A 13,741-nucleotide genomic window follows, 5' to 3' on the forward strand; every position below is an offset into this window, starting at 1 on the left:
CATATCACCTTCGGGTTACGCACATACCGTGGCGAGGATACAAACGTATTAACACCGGTTGCGTTTGCGCATACACCGCTGCATCGCGCGGGCAACTGGCTAGTTTATTTATAAAAGTGTAGATAAGGGTTTCAGTTTTAGACCAATTGTAACTTGATATCCTATTTTATGTAATGTATTTTGTAGAGTTTGGTAGCGCAGGGAGACCAATGTCTTAATTAATGGTAATTCTCTATTTAATTTGACTTGATATCTTATTTTTTTCCTTTTGTATGTAGTTATGGTTCTCTGTCATCATAAGAATTGTGTAACTATGTTTGATGGATAAACCATTGTTATTTATAGTTTGTGAGAACTCTGAAAGCAATTGTCATTAAAGGAAATAATGATATCTTGGTGAGCATTTTATTATTATATCTTGGTCAATAATATGTTAGCAGTAAACCTTTTTTGTTAACCCAAGTGTTCACCATGGCAGATATAAGACAATTAGGTGAAGGCATGTGACAAGCAATGAAGTTAGATGGCCTGGACCATGTGGCATTTGACATTTCCAATTCTTGTAGTTAATGTTACGGCATTCAATTCAGAGACATAGATATAAAGGTGAGCAAAATAGTATTTTAAATGTGTAACATCTAATTTACATCTTTGTAGTAAAAAAAATAATAAATTCAAATTTCACCATAAACATGTACAAAATAGGATCATCATTGATCATTTCCAGTCAATTTGGTAGTTAATTGTTGTACAAAACTCCATGATTGGAAATATTGTAGTTTTGTTTTCACCGAGCTTCATAGGAGGGATAAAACTGAACCCGAAGCTCAAGATAGCAGTCACACAGAAGATGGTGATGAGATGCAGATGAGCCAGATGCAGTGTGGTGAATGAGGAGTCAATGAAGATGTCAAAAGAGGAGACATTTTAAATGTTCTTATGAAATGGAAAAGGAGTCATGCCAGGCGCAAACGAATATAGGGTTAGTGTTTTGACTCCTGGTCTGCAAGTTTTTTAAAGTTCATAGGATTTTATTTACTTTGTGCAGGAAACCTTATTTATTTCGTCCTCATTTGCTGTTTGATGAATATATTTGTTCACTCCTTTATTGGGCAAAGTTTGATTTCATGAGTAGGTAATAAAGGTTGTGAGAGAGATGTGAAGAACCAAAGTAATTGCCTTTTGTTAGGTAAAATGCCCTTGTGGTTTACTTTTTATGAAAGCTTACTTTGATTGTCATTTTGTCCTTTTATGTCATGATTTTTGAATTTGTGGATTGATAGTAGAGATTATTTCTCATCTAAAGAAGGAAAAAAGAGGTGGAAGGAGCCTGCTAATAGGAATGGTAAATAGTTTATATTGATGGCATTTTGAACACCTGAATAATGAGACACCAGGTAGTGCTCCTTTCTTTTCTATAAAACACGTTGTTAATGTTTATGACAGCCAGCTCTAACAAAAATATCACTCAATAAATGTACAGATGAGGCACAACCGCAAAACGGCATATGACTTCCAAGTACAGAGGCCCATAATCTGTTTTAATGATAAAAAAACACACTCAAAAACAAGTGGAGGTGAAAAGAATATGAAGTTGTAAAAGACTTTTGGTAAGGCAACATGCACCCCTTTTTGCGGGCTTTATACTAATGTAAAAGTTGTTGAAACCGGAGCTTTATACTAACGTAGAAGTTGTTGAAACCGAGTGTTACATGTCTTAACTTCTCCCGCCGCAACGCGATGGGTCTAAATACTAGTTATTATTTATTTATTAAAGATGGAGGACGAGGTGGATATGGAGATTAGCACGTGCCCCTTACGCCCCTGTGCCCTTAGTCGATCTTTCCCCGTTAGTAGCGGCTCCCTTAACACCGCCACCTAGTTTTGACCACGAGGCGAGCACGTCGGGCGAGAGATGCGGACGAGGCGACGACGTGGACGACGCCGGTCAGGAATCGACCGTTAGACGCAGGGCCGACGACCACGTCGATGCTCACGATGCGACGTTTACGGCCGCCGACTTTGACGACACCCCATTTTTATAGTTTGTATATATTTTATACAAACTCGATGTACAAATAGTAATAATAATAATAAATAATAATAATATGAAATAATAATAAATGATAATAATATTAAATAATAATAATAATAAATGATGGATATTAAATAATAACTGGTACGGTAAGCCAGTTTACTAGTTATCTGTTGGCGGGTCGGAATATGAAGGCCAGTCGTCTTCTTCGTACCACGTATCAGGAGTATAAAAAGTTGTAATACCGTTATACAGATTTTTATATATAGATTGGCATATTTCTGTAAAAAGTTGTAAAACGAGTGGGTGTTTATTTGTATAATAATAAATATAATAATAAACAATAGTAAAAACTAATAATATTAAATAATAATAATATGAATAAATAATAATAATATTAAATAATAATAATAATAACAATAACAATAATAATGAATAAAATAATAATAAATATTACATAATAACAATAATAATAAATATTATAACGATACAAGGCCCCTTTTAACAAAAGAAGGGTTAAAAGAGAACCTAATGGTCGCGTATACTGCTATACGTGGCCTGTAAGGGCTCTCTTAACCATCTGTTTCCCCATCTGCCTCCCCATCTCACATACAAACAAACAACCCATCAACATCGTCATCACCACCACCGTCATTGTTCATCACCACCACCTCGCCGTTCATCACCACCACCATCATCATTCATCATCACCGTCGCCGTTCATCATCATCATCGTCGTTTTTCATTATTATTGTTATTATTAAATCAATTGAAGATTTGATTAAGATTTATTGAAGATTTCACCAGGGGAGAATAAACGTGGCCGAGATCCGGTCACTTTCCGACCACCTTAATTTGAAAGGGAAGATAATGGGCAGCGTTTTGTCCTATACGCCACCTATAACTTCATTTTTTGGTTAATTATTATTATTATATTATTACCATTTTTTTAATTACATCATTTCAGTTATAATATAATTAAGTGAATAAAATGATTCAAGACAATGTTATGCATTAATAGTATACAGAGGGTCGACAACGTGGACGACGACGGTCAGGGATTAGGCGTCATACGGAGGGTCGACGACCAATTCAATGTTCACGATACAACGTTTACGGCCCCCGACATCGACGACACGTCGTTTTTATAGTTTATATATATATTGTTTTATTTTGTACAAACTCGATCTTTCGGTTTGGTGTATATACGTGTTTATTGTTTTGGTAACAACAATTTGTTATAATAACACATCTTTTTTAAAAAAAATTATTATATAAAAACAATAAAAAAAGGAAACAAAAACTAAAGTTAAAACATAAAACATTAAAAGAAAAGGAAAAAAACATAAAAATAAGACATAATAAAGACAAAATTGATGGGATTTTCTAAAAATCCCTTAGTAGGCCGCATATAGCTTGACCCCAGCCAGGGGCTCTGCCCCTTAGACCATGCTAGGGGCTACCCCTAGACCCTACTGCCAGGGGCGCTGACCCTGGACCCCGTTCGTTGAGGGTTATATTAAACTAGAAATATGATATGGGTAGTGATAGTAAATTGATACGTGTAATTGTTATACAGTTAGCCATGCCCAGTCAAAGAAATGAATTACTATTAACTCTGAAAGGAAACGAGCTCAGGTGAGTTTCTAGCCCCATTTTCTTTTTATGTTTTTGGGGTTGTGTGCATTCTCAATGTGATTAGTTAATGCACTTACTTTAAGTGGTAAGTGTATGCTATGTGAATGTTTATGAATGATGTATGTATGATATAAGAATGTCTAAGAAAAGATCTAGTGTATGTGTGAAAGTACATAAATATAAATATAAAGAAGATAATGTATGGCGGTATGCCTAAAGGGTTGCAGACCCTAATAATATCTGCGAAGGTTAAAGGGTTGCCGACCCTGATAATATCTGCGAAGGTTAGAGGGTTGCAGATGTCACACCCCAACCTAAGGCGGAAATGTCGGGGCGTGAGCTGATTGTCACAACTCTCAAGGTACTAACATGTAATATTTAAATGACAATATCTATAAATTAAATTCAATTATCAAATAAATCAAGTACAAACAAATACATAATTCATACAATAATACAAATTTTATATTTCTTGATTACATTAATTTTCTAACTAAATTCTTCACTATGTCTTCATCAACCTGCATTAAATTCTACGATAACCTGCATATGCGTATAAAATAGAATATTTGTCAACAATACATGTTGAGTGAGTAAAATACCAGTTTAAGACCCAACAATAATAATATATAGTATATAAAGAAAGATGCAAACTGTTCCTGTGAGAATAAACAGTTAAGCCATATCACATAAACAATCAATCAAACAATCCATAAAGAAAGAAAACGATAAATAAAGGGCTCAACCAATCCATATAAATGGACATTGTTTACCAAAGCAAGGACTAAACCGTTGCCATAAAAATGTACATCGGTTGCCGAAGTAAGCAAATAGGGGTGTTCTTCGAGTTTGTTTTTCGGGTTTCGGGTTTTTCGGGTCGGGTTATTCGGGTTTCAAAGTTTTAAATCTTGACCCGAAACCCGACCCAAATCTCTCACGGGTTTTTCGAGTTCGAGTACTTCGGGTTGGGTTAATCGGGTTTCGTGCATCCTAGAAAAAAACACAAAACTAAAATAATTTTAAATACTATAATGCTAAAATTAAAACAAAATATTCTTCTTTACTTATAACATATATAATCAAATAATAAATTAACTTAAATTGATAAACCAATTCAAAAAGAAGAGTAAAACTAACTTGAACCATAATCGTATTAAATCGGGCGTGATTTGGTTGTTCGATTATGGTTGTTATTAGTAATAAACGTCATTCATAAATTAATAAAAAGCAATCGATCCATAATAGTTAGAATGACAACAATCGATTAGAGCCATATTCTGATAATTTTAGTGACTAAGACTTAACCTGTTTATATAAAAATATATTTAATTTCAAAACTAAAAGTTTATTCGGGTTTTTCGGGTTGACCTTATAAATCAAACCCGAGAACCAACCCGAATTACTTCGGTTCGGGTTCGGGTTAGTCTTTTCTCGGGTTCGGGTTCTTCGAGTCGGGTTAGTTCGGGTTCGGGTACGAGTTTTTTCGGGTCGGGTTTCGGGTTTCGGGTAAAAGTGACAGCCCTATAAGCAAACAACGTTCAAATAAAGCAAGTAAGCAAATAGCAAGTTAAGCATAAATCGATATACACACAAGGATTAACAGTTGCAGTTTTGAGTACTATATAATAGTTAAATATATAAGATACGCACATGTCCCCAAAAAGGTTTAAAAATAAGTAAAAAGGGGAGTGAAATACTCACCTTAGCGATAAAGCAATAGATAACGATTAGGTAAGAAAGCGGCAAACGAAGCTCTTAGGGAATTACCGACAAGAAATCCTAAGCAACAATAATTGCGGTGTAACAACTCGGACTTTTCGAAATCTATATTTCTATCAAAAACCCGACCCATTTTGATGTTCGGGAAATTTTATCGTTTTTCTCGAGTTAATAAAGTTATTATATTATTAGTTAATTAATTATATAAAACATATTTATAACTTTCATATCTTTGACACAATTTATCCAAACTTAAACTTTTACCCAAATGTGTTTCCATCTTTAATCTCCAAGGACTCAAATGCAAATATTATTATTATATCCATCAACAATCTGGATACCCAAACCCGATACCCAAATTTCGTGAAACCGATTACAATTAGGATTTCTTGGACCTAAATTCACGTATTTGTTATAGAAATTGTATCAATAAATGTGTTATATCATCAAAAAGCGGCCTAACCGTCCATCTATATAAGCTAATTCGATCATTATTGATCCGTTTTTCCTATTATGCGAGCCGACCTTAACTTAAACGTGTTATACAAGATAGGTAACGTAATAATGCAATTAAACACACAGATATCATCTCTTACCCATCGCCAATATAACCCCTCTATTCAATTATATACCCTTTTGCTGTTACTGCTCATTCAGAATTGCTTATTGACGGCTGTTCATCATTCAAATTGACCTTTGTTTAATCATCTTTAAGGTAATTATGTTATACCTTTTTGTTCGTCTTGATTCGTTCTTCATTTGCCCTAACATAAACTGTTCGATTATTGACGGGTTTAAGCGGATTGGGATTTCTAGGGTTCATAGGCAAATATGGTTACTTCTCTGTCAGGTTATATATTTGTTCTCCTGTGGTATAACCAACTGATCTTCCTAGGTCAGTTGGTTTGGCTGCGTGACTGTTAATTGCTTGAGCCGGCCATGGAGCGGGTTCGAGTCCTGGCAATGGCAGTTTTTTATTTATTTTTGTTTTAATTGTTGTACAATCTAAAAGGTTTAATATAGTTAACATTAAATATCAAATAAACTTTATACTACTAAAACCGACATATAAATCGATCATTTTTCTGAACTTCGGGTTATGTATACACACACTTTAGTTATTAAAATTTGTTAAATGTTCTAATTTATTTGAAAAGGAGTTTTAACTTAACATATGTATATCATGTAAATTCACTTATTAAAAATATAGTATAAGTATTTTATAAAAATATCATATTGTATGTAAATATTAGTATATATTATTGATTATTTATTATATATTATTTACAATATGTATTTAAAAGAAATCCTTATTAAATAATAAAAATACAAATAAATACACCAAACTTATTTGTAGTTTTAAACATTTAACACAAATCTTTTTATATAAACTATAAAGTTTTACAAATATTTATTTAAGTATTTTATATAATTAAATCATATTATAAAACTTTGATAATAAAATTAGTAATAAATCTGTTAATATTAAACTTTCGTTAGAAAGTATCCGATCATCGAATACCGAACATCCATCTAGTTTTAGCTTCATTATTCAATTCATATTTATTCCTCAACTATTGTTACTTAGGATTTCTCGTCGATAACTTCCGAGGAGAGTAACTCTTGTTTACTACCGTTCTTACCGCATTCGTTTATCTCTTGCTTATTGCTAAGGTGAGTAATCACTCCCCTTTTTACTTATTTTTAAACCTTTTTGGGGACATATGCGTATCGTATCATATTTATCTATTATATAGTATTCAAAACCGCAACTGTTAATCCTTGTGTGTATATCAGTTTCCGCCTAACTTGCTACTTGCTTTATGTGAACGTTGTATGCTTATTTTGGCAACCGATGTCCATTTTTATGGCCCGGTTTAGTCCTTGCTTTGGTAACCAATGTCCATTTATATGGATTGGTTGAGCCCTTTCTTTATGGTTTGATTGATTGTGTATGTGCTATGGCTTAACTGTTTATTCTCACAGGAACAGTTTGCATCTTTCTTTATTTACTATACTATTATTGTTGTGTATTAAACTGGTGTTTTACTCACTCAACATGTGTTGTTAACAAAAATTCTATTTTATACGCATATGCAGGTTATCGTAGAATTTAATGCATGTTGGTGAAGACTTAGTGAAGAATTTAGTTAGAAGAATAGTTTAATCAAGAAATATAAAACTTGTATTGTTTTATGAATTGTGTACTTGTTTGTATCGATTTATTTGATAATTGAATTTAATTAATAGATTTTTTCATTTAAATATTGTATGATAGCACCTTGAGAGCTGTGGCAATCAGCTCACGCCCCGACATTTCCGCCTTAGGTTGGGGTGTGACAGATTGGTATCAGAGCCGAAGATTTAAGATAGGTCGTTAGTGGTGCCCTAGTAACATGCTTAGGAGCCCCATAGGTGCTTATTTGTTTACCTAATTTGTTCTATTTGATTGTTTACAGCTTACATACTTAATTGCTAGGTTAAGTATTATTTAACTGTTTAAATAATGATTGTTTGTTATTGTATTGTTATGCACACACACACACAACTCCGAGGCTATGACTCAACCTTCAAATAAAAGTTTTCATAAATATTTTAAATTAAAGTAGATTGCCTTTTATTTTTGGGAAATTCCTTAAGAATTCCCTACTTTTGTTTTTGCTCCTTCTTCTTAAGGCTAAGTAGTATGACAAGTTTCTCTCGGCCAAAGAGGAACACAAATGTCATACGACCAACACCTTAGGATTATTATAAACCGAATTCACGGTGGTTCGTAGCTAAACTCGGTTATTCCGATTATTGTGTTCCGTTATTTAAATGGTTAATTGGGTGAAAAATCCATAGAACCCATGGGCACTCCTACTATCCATTTCTTAACTTGTTTTCGTATTTTTGTTGGAGTAATCAACGTGGTGATTCACAAGATACTCCGACTACTCATATTTATTTCGATAGTTCGTTATTTAGTTTGGTCGGTTAAAACGCCATGTAACGCTCATTGGGCCGACAAACTCCATTGTATTGTTAATTCGTTAATTAGTTGGGACAGTTAAAACGTCATGTAACGCTCATGGGCTGTCAAACTCACTTGTTTTATTCGTTAGTTCGTTGGGCCATTCAAATTGCCATGGAAAGCTTATAGGAGGCCAACATCAACAATTTATATTTCGTTAGTTTATTGTAAACTTAATTAAATAAAAATCTAAATTTTAAACTGACTTATTTCCTCGTGTAGTCATCACACTTTAATCATATTGACTACATCATCTAAAAACTATTTACGCTATATAACCCTTATCTTATAAACTTTTATCTTTATTCCTCATGATACGACACGAATCCCCCATTTCTTACAAGCAAAGTTATTATAAAACAAGTATTATTTAAATGATTTCCTCAACTCATCCTTCATCTTATAAATCTTTATTTTTGGTCCTCATAGAATGTCTCATCTAAGAAATCACTGTCGTCCTCGACATCAATAATCTAGTTCTCATAACCATCACGTGTACAGCCAAAGAGTTAACTTCTGAAACCTCTAAAATATAAACTCAAATTCAAAACATTAATGCAGCCAATTCAAACTTGTTCATTATCTTCCTTGATAGAAATTTTAATTAATTTACCCCTACTCATTCTCGCAGCAACAATAACAAGCGCAAGTCTAATCATAAAAACTATATTGTTAATCAAATCAATCATCAACCTCGACAAAATCAAAGTATCCGGAGCAAGAAACTTTCCATCGGTATTCACTCGATATGCCCCACTAGTAACTTTCATCATTAGACTCAATCCTTATATTGTTTCTGCATCCAATGTAATCGCTTCGATCATCCTTGCAAATACATGCCCTACTCCCGTGCTTGCTACCATTAAGGAGACCTTAATACTCTACACGATATGTGTCTTTAGACTTTCTAAATTAATCAAATTCAAACTATAGTTACACCTTACTACATTTCTCATCAAGTCCAAACCTATTGAACTCTCGTCCTTCAAAAACCTCCCATAAATCAAGGCCAACCTTACCTAACCCAAACTTACCAAGTTCCGCACCCGCAAGCTCAAGTTTACCAACCCTACTCTAATTAAGCAACCTTTATGTTCAAACCGTTAACCCTCGAGTTTCAAGTCATGCGCAACTGAAGATTTAAACTACTAGAAGACTTTGTCGCTCGTCGTATTCTATCTTACTTGAATTTGACCTTTCTGCCTTGTATCGACTATTTAATAAATGTTGAATTAACGTTTTTACAAATTATTTAAGTAATAATAAAACTTTCTATTATTATGCCCCTCGAGTAAAGTTTAAAATTATCGAAGGGTGGCTTTATAAATCCCCATTTTAAATAACCAAACTATAAAATTTTGTCTATTTAAAGACGCCTCACTTAAAAATCTTCTTCCTAAAGGATATCTATTCTTAAAATTGTATTTCAAACGTTTTGGACGAATCATGTGGACCATCCGACGATGAAAATAATTATGGTCCGGAACATAATTATCGAAGTCCTCGCATGGAAATCATGATGCGTAAGATTGTGTGTCACAATATAGAATCAAAAGTAGTTGGGGATAACGGTACAAATGTAAAGATGATAAGGACATGGTGGATACGCCGCTGGTACATCCTATATATAAGTGCCTTTATCGAATTTGCATTTGAAGCATTATTTTAACTATTCGAAAATCTGTGCTATGATAAATTTATAAATTTTATTTAAAAATCTTCTTTTCCTCAAAGTTTAATGGTTTGTTATAGTATCCTTTAATTTCGGGACGAAATTCTCTAAAGTAGGGAGACTGTAACAACTCGGACTTTTCGAAATCTATATTTCTATCAAAAACCCGACCCATTTTGATGTTCGGGAAATTTTATCGTTTTTCTCGAGTTAATAAAGTTATTATATTATTAGTTAATTAATTATATAAAACATATTTATAACTTTCATATCTTTGACACAATTTATCCAAACTTAAACTTTTACCCAAATGTGTTTCCATCTTTAATCTCCAAGGACTCAAATGCAAATATTATTATTATATCCATCAACAATCTGGATACCCAAACCCGATACCCAAATTTCGTGAAACCGATTACAATTAGGATTTCTTGGACCTAAATTCACGTATTTGTTATAGAAATTGTATCAATAAATGTGTTATATCATCAAAAAGCGGCCTAACCGTCCATCTATATAAGCTAATTCGATCATTATTGATCCGTTTTTCCTATTATGCGAGCCGACCTTAACTTAAACGTGTTATACAAGATAGGTAACGTAATAATGCAATTAAACACACAGATATCATCTCTTACCCATCGCCAATATAACCCCTCTATTCAATTATATACCCTTTTGCTGTTACTGCTCATTCAGAATTGCTTATTGACGGCTGTTCATCATTCAAATTGACCTTTGTTTAATCATCTTTAAGGTAATTATGTTATACCTTTTTGTTCGTCTTGATTCGTTCTTCATTTGCCCTAACATAAACTGTTCGATTATTGACGGGTTTAAGCGGATTGGGATTTCTAGGGTTCATAGGCAAATATGGTTACTTCTCTGTCTGGTTATATAGTTTTGCTCCTGATGTTTAACAAACTGATCATCCTAGATCAGTTGGTTTGGCTGCGTGACTGTTAATTGCTTGAGCCGGCCAAGGCGCGGGTTCGAATCCCGGCCATGGCAGATTTTTATTTATTTTTGTTTTAATTGTTGTACAATCTAAAAGGTTTAATTAATTTAATATAGTTAACATTAAATATCAAATAAACTTTATACTACTAAAACCGACATATAAATTGATCATTTTTCCGAACTTCGGGTTATGTATACACACACTTTAGTTATTAAAATTTGTTAAATGTTCTAATTTATTTGAAAAGGAGTTTTAACTTAACATATGTATATCATGTAAATTCACTTATTAAAAATATAGTATAAGTATTTTATAAAAATATCATATTGTATGTAAATATTAGTATATATTATTGATTATTTATTATATATTATTTACAATATGTATTTAAAAGAAATCCTTATTAAATAATAAAAATACAAATAAATACACCAAACTTATTTGTAGTTTTAAACATTTAACACAAACCTTTTTATATAAACTATAAAGTTTACAAATATTTATTTAAGTATTTTATATAATTAAATCATATTATAAAACTTTGATAATAAAATTAGTAATAAATCTGTTAATATTAAACTTTCGTTAGAAGGTATCCGATCATCGAATACCGAACATCCATCTAGTTTTAGCTTCATTATTCAATTCAAATTTTTTCCTCAACTATTGTTACTTAGGATTTCTCGTCGATAACTTCCGAGGAGCGTAACTCTTGTTTACTACCGTTCTTACCGCATTCGTTTATCTCTTGCTTATTGCTAAGGTGAGTAATCACTCCCCTTTTTACTTATTTTTAAACCTTTTTGGGGACATATGCGTATCGTATCATATTTATCTATTATATAGTATTCAAAACCGCAACTGTTAATCCTTGTGTGTATATCGGTTTACGCCTAACTTGCTACTTGCTTACTTGCTTTATGTGAACGTTGTATGCTTATTTCGGCAACCGATGTCCATTTTTATGGCCCGGTTTAGTCCTTGCATTGGTAACCAATGTCCATTTATATGGATTGGTTGAGCCCTTTCTTTATGGTTGATTTCTTTATGGTTTGATTGATTGTGTATGTGCTATGGCTTAACTTTTTATTCTCACAGGAACAGTTTGCATCTTTCTTTATTTACTATACTATTATTGTTGTGTATTAAACTGGTGTTTTACTCACTCAACATGTGTTGTTGACAAAAAATCTATTTTATACGCATATGCAGGTTATCGTAGAATTTAATGCAGGTTGGTGAATACTTAGTGAAGAATTTAGTTAGAAGAATAGTTTAATCAAGAAATATATAACTTGTAAAGTTGTATGAATTATGTACTTGTTTGTATCGATTTATTTGATAATTGAATTTAATTAACAGATATTGTCATTTAAATATTGTATGATAGCACCTTGAGAACTGTGGCAATCAGCTCACGCCCCGACATTTCCGCCTTAGGTTGGGGTGTGACATGCGAGGAGATAAATAACTATGATTTCAACAATGAATCTTAAATTAGATAGACGTTCGGGATTTGATGATCGAGGGTAATCTTACAAACGTTAAATATTACTTTAGTTTATTACTAATTTTATTAAATAGTATATTTTAATTATATAAAATCATAGTTATAAGTAGAATACTTGAATAAATAACATTTATAATTTTTGGATAAATTATATAAAGGGATTTGTATCACATATTTACTCTACGCTAAAAATACATTTTATGTATATATAGATATTTTTGTTACTATTAATAAAGAATTCTTATAAATAAGTATTGTAAACAAATAATAAATAATAACTAATAATATTTATACAAAAGATGAACTTTTATAAAATACTTGACCAAATAATTTTGTAAAATGATGAGGTTTAATATATATTCTAATTACGTATTTTAAATAAATAAAGCCTTTCTAAACCTTTAACAATTTCAAATATCTTATATATATAAATATATGCATATAGATATGGTTTAACCAAAGTTTGGAAAAATAATTGGTTAATATGTCGGTTTTTGACAAAATACCGATTAATCATCATATAGGTAAAATAATATAAATAATTAGTGAGTTAATATAGTAATTAAATAATAATTAACAAAAACAAAACAAAAATACACGGCTGCCGGGACTCGAACCCGGGCAGCCTGGCCAGCACAACCCAACGGATACAGCCACAAACCAACTGAGCCAGACTACGCATTGGTTGTAAAACAAGAAGAATAAATTATATATGACAGCACCAATTAAACCCCAATCTCCTATAAACCCTAATTCCTAAAATTGATTGATTCGTTATTAATTATTCAATTGAGCATAGGTTAATGTACAACGAATTACTACGATCCTCAACATGTACTCAATTACCTTAAACGATTAACAGACGATGCTTAAATGACCATAACAGTTGACGGCGGCCGCAGATCACGAACACGACTTCAGACACGAATTTAAAGTAATTAATGGTGGTTTATGGTTGGCAACAAGTAGGGGAAGGTGTATGAAGATTTAATTGCATTATAATGTTTTTTATAATATAGTTTTATTAACGAGTACCGTCGGTTCACTATAATAAGAAATTCGTATCGTATTTGATTGTTGTTTCCAATTAAACTATGTCGGTAGGCCGATTAGGACACGAGGTATAAGATTACTTGATCAATTCTATAATTTGGACGAAAATTGAGGCACAAGAAACTTAAACGGCCCGGGTT

General features: G+C 32.3%; 1 long non-coding RNA gene across 1 annotated transcript; it reads left to right on the top strand.

The window, feature by feature from the left end:
- The first annotated feature begins 361 nt into the window (after positions 1 to 361).
- Positions 362 to 1,432, top strand: LOC143611597 (uncharacterized). The gene is made up of 3 exons (XR_013149796.1): positions 362 to 396; positions 494 to 606; positions 1,284 to 1,432. It is a non-coding gene; the product is annotated as an uncharacterized LOC143611597 (long non-coding RNA).
- Positions 1,433 to 13,741: the final 12,309 nt, after the last annotated feature.

This window comes from Bidens hawaiensis, unplaced genomic scaffold, assembly GCF_021521415.1.
Source record: "Bidens hawaiensis isolate Kalapana, Puna unplaced genomic scaffold, B.hawaiensis_p1.1 tig00031782_1, whole genome shotgun sequence".
In the NCBI taxonomy this organism is placed as follows: domain Eukaryota; kingdom Viridiplantae; phylum Streptophyta; class Magnoliopsida; order Asterales; family Asteraceae; genus Bidens; species Bidens hawaiensis.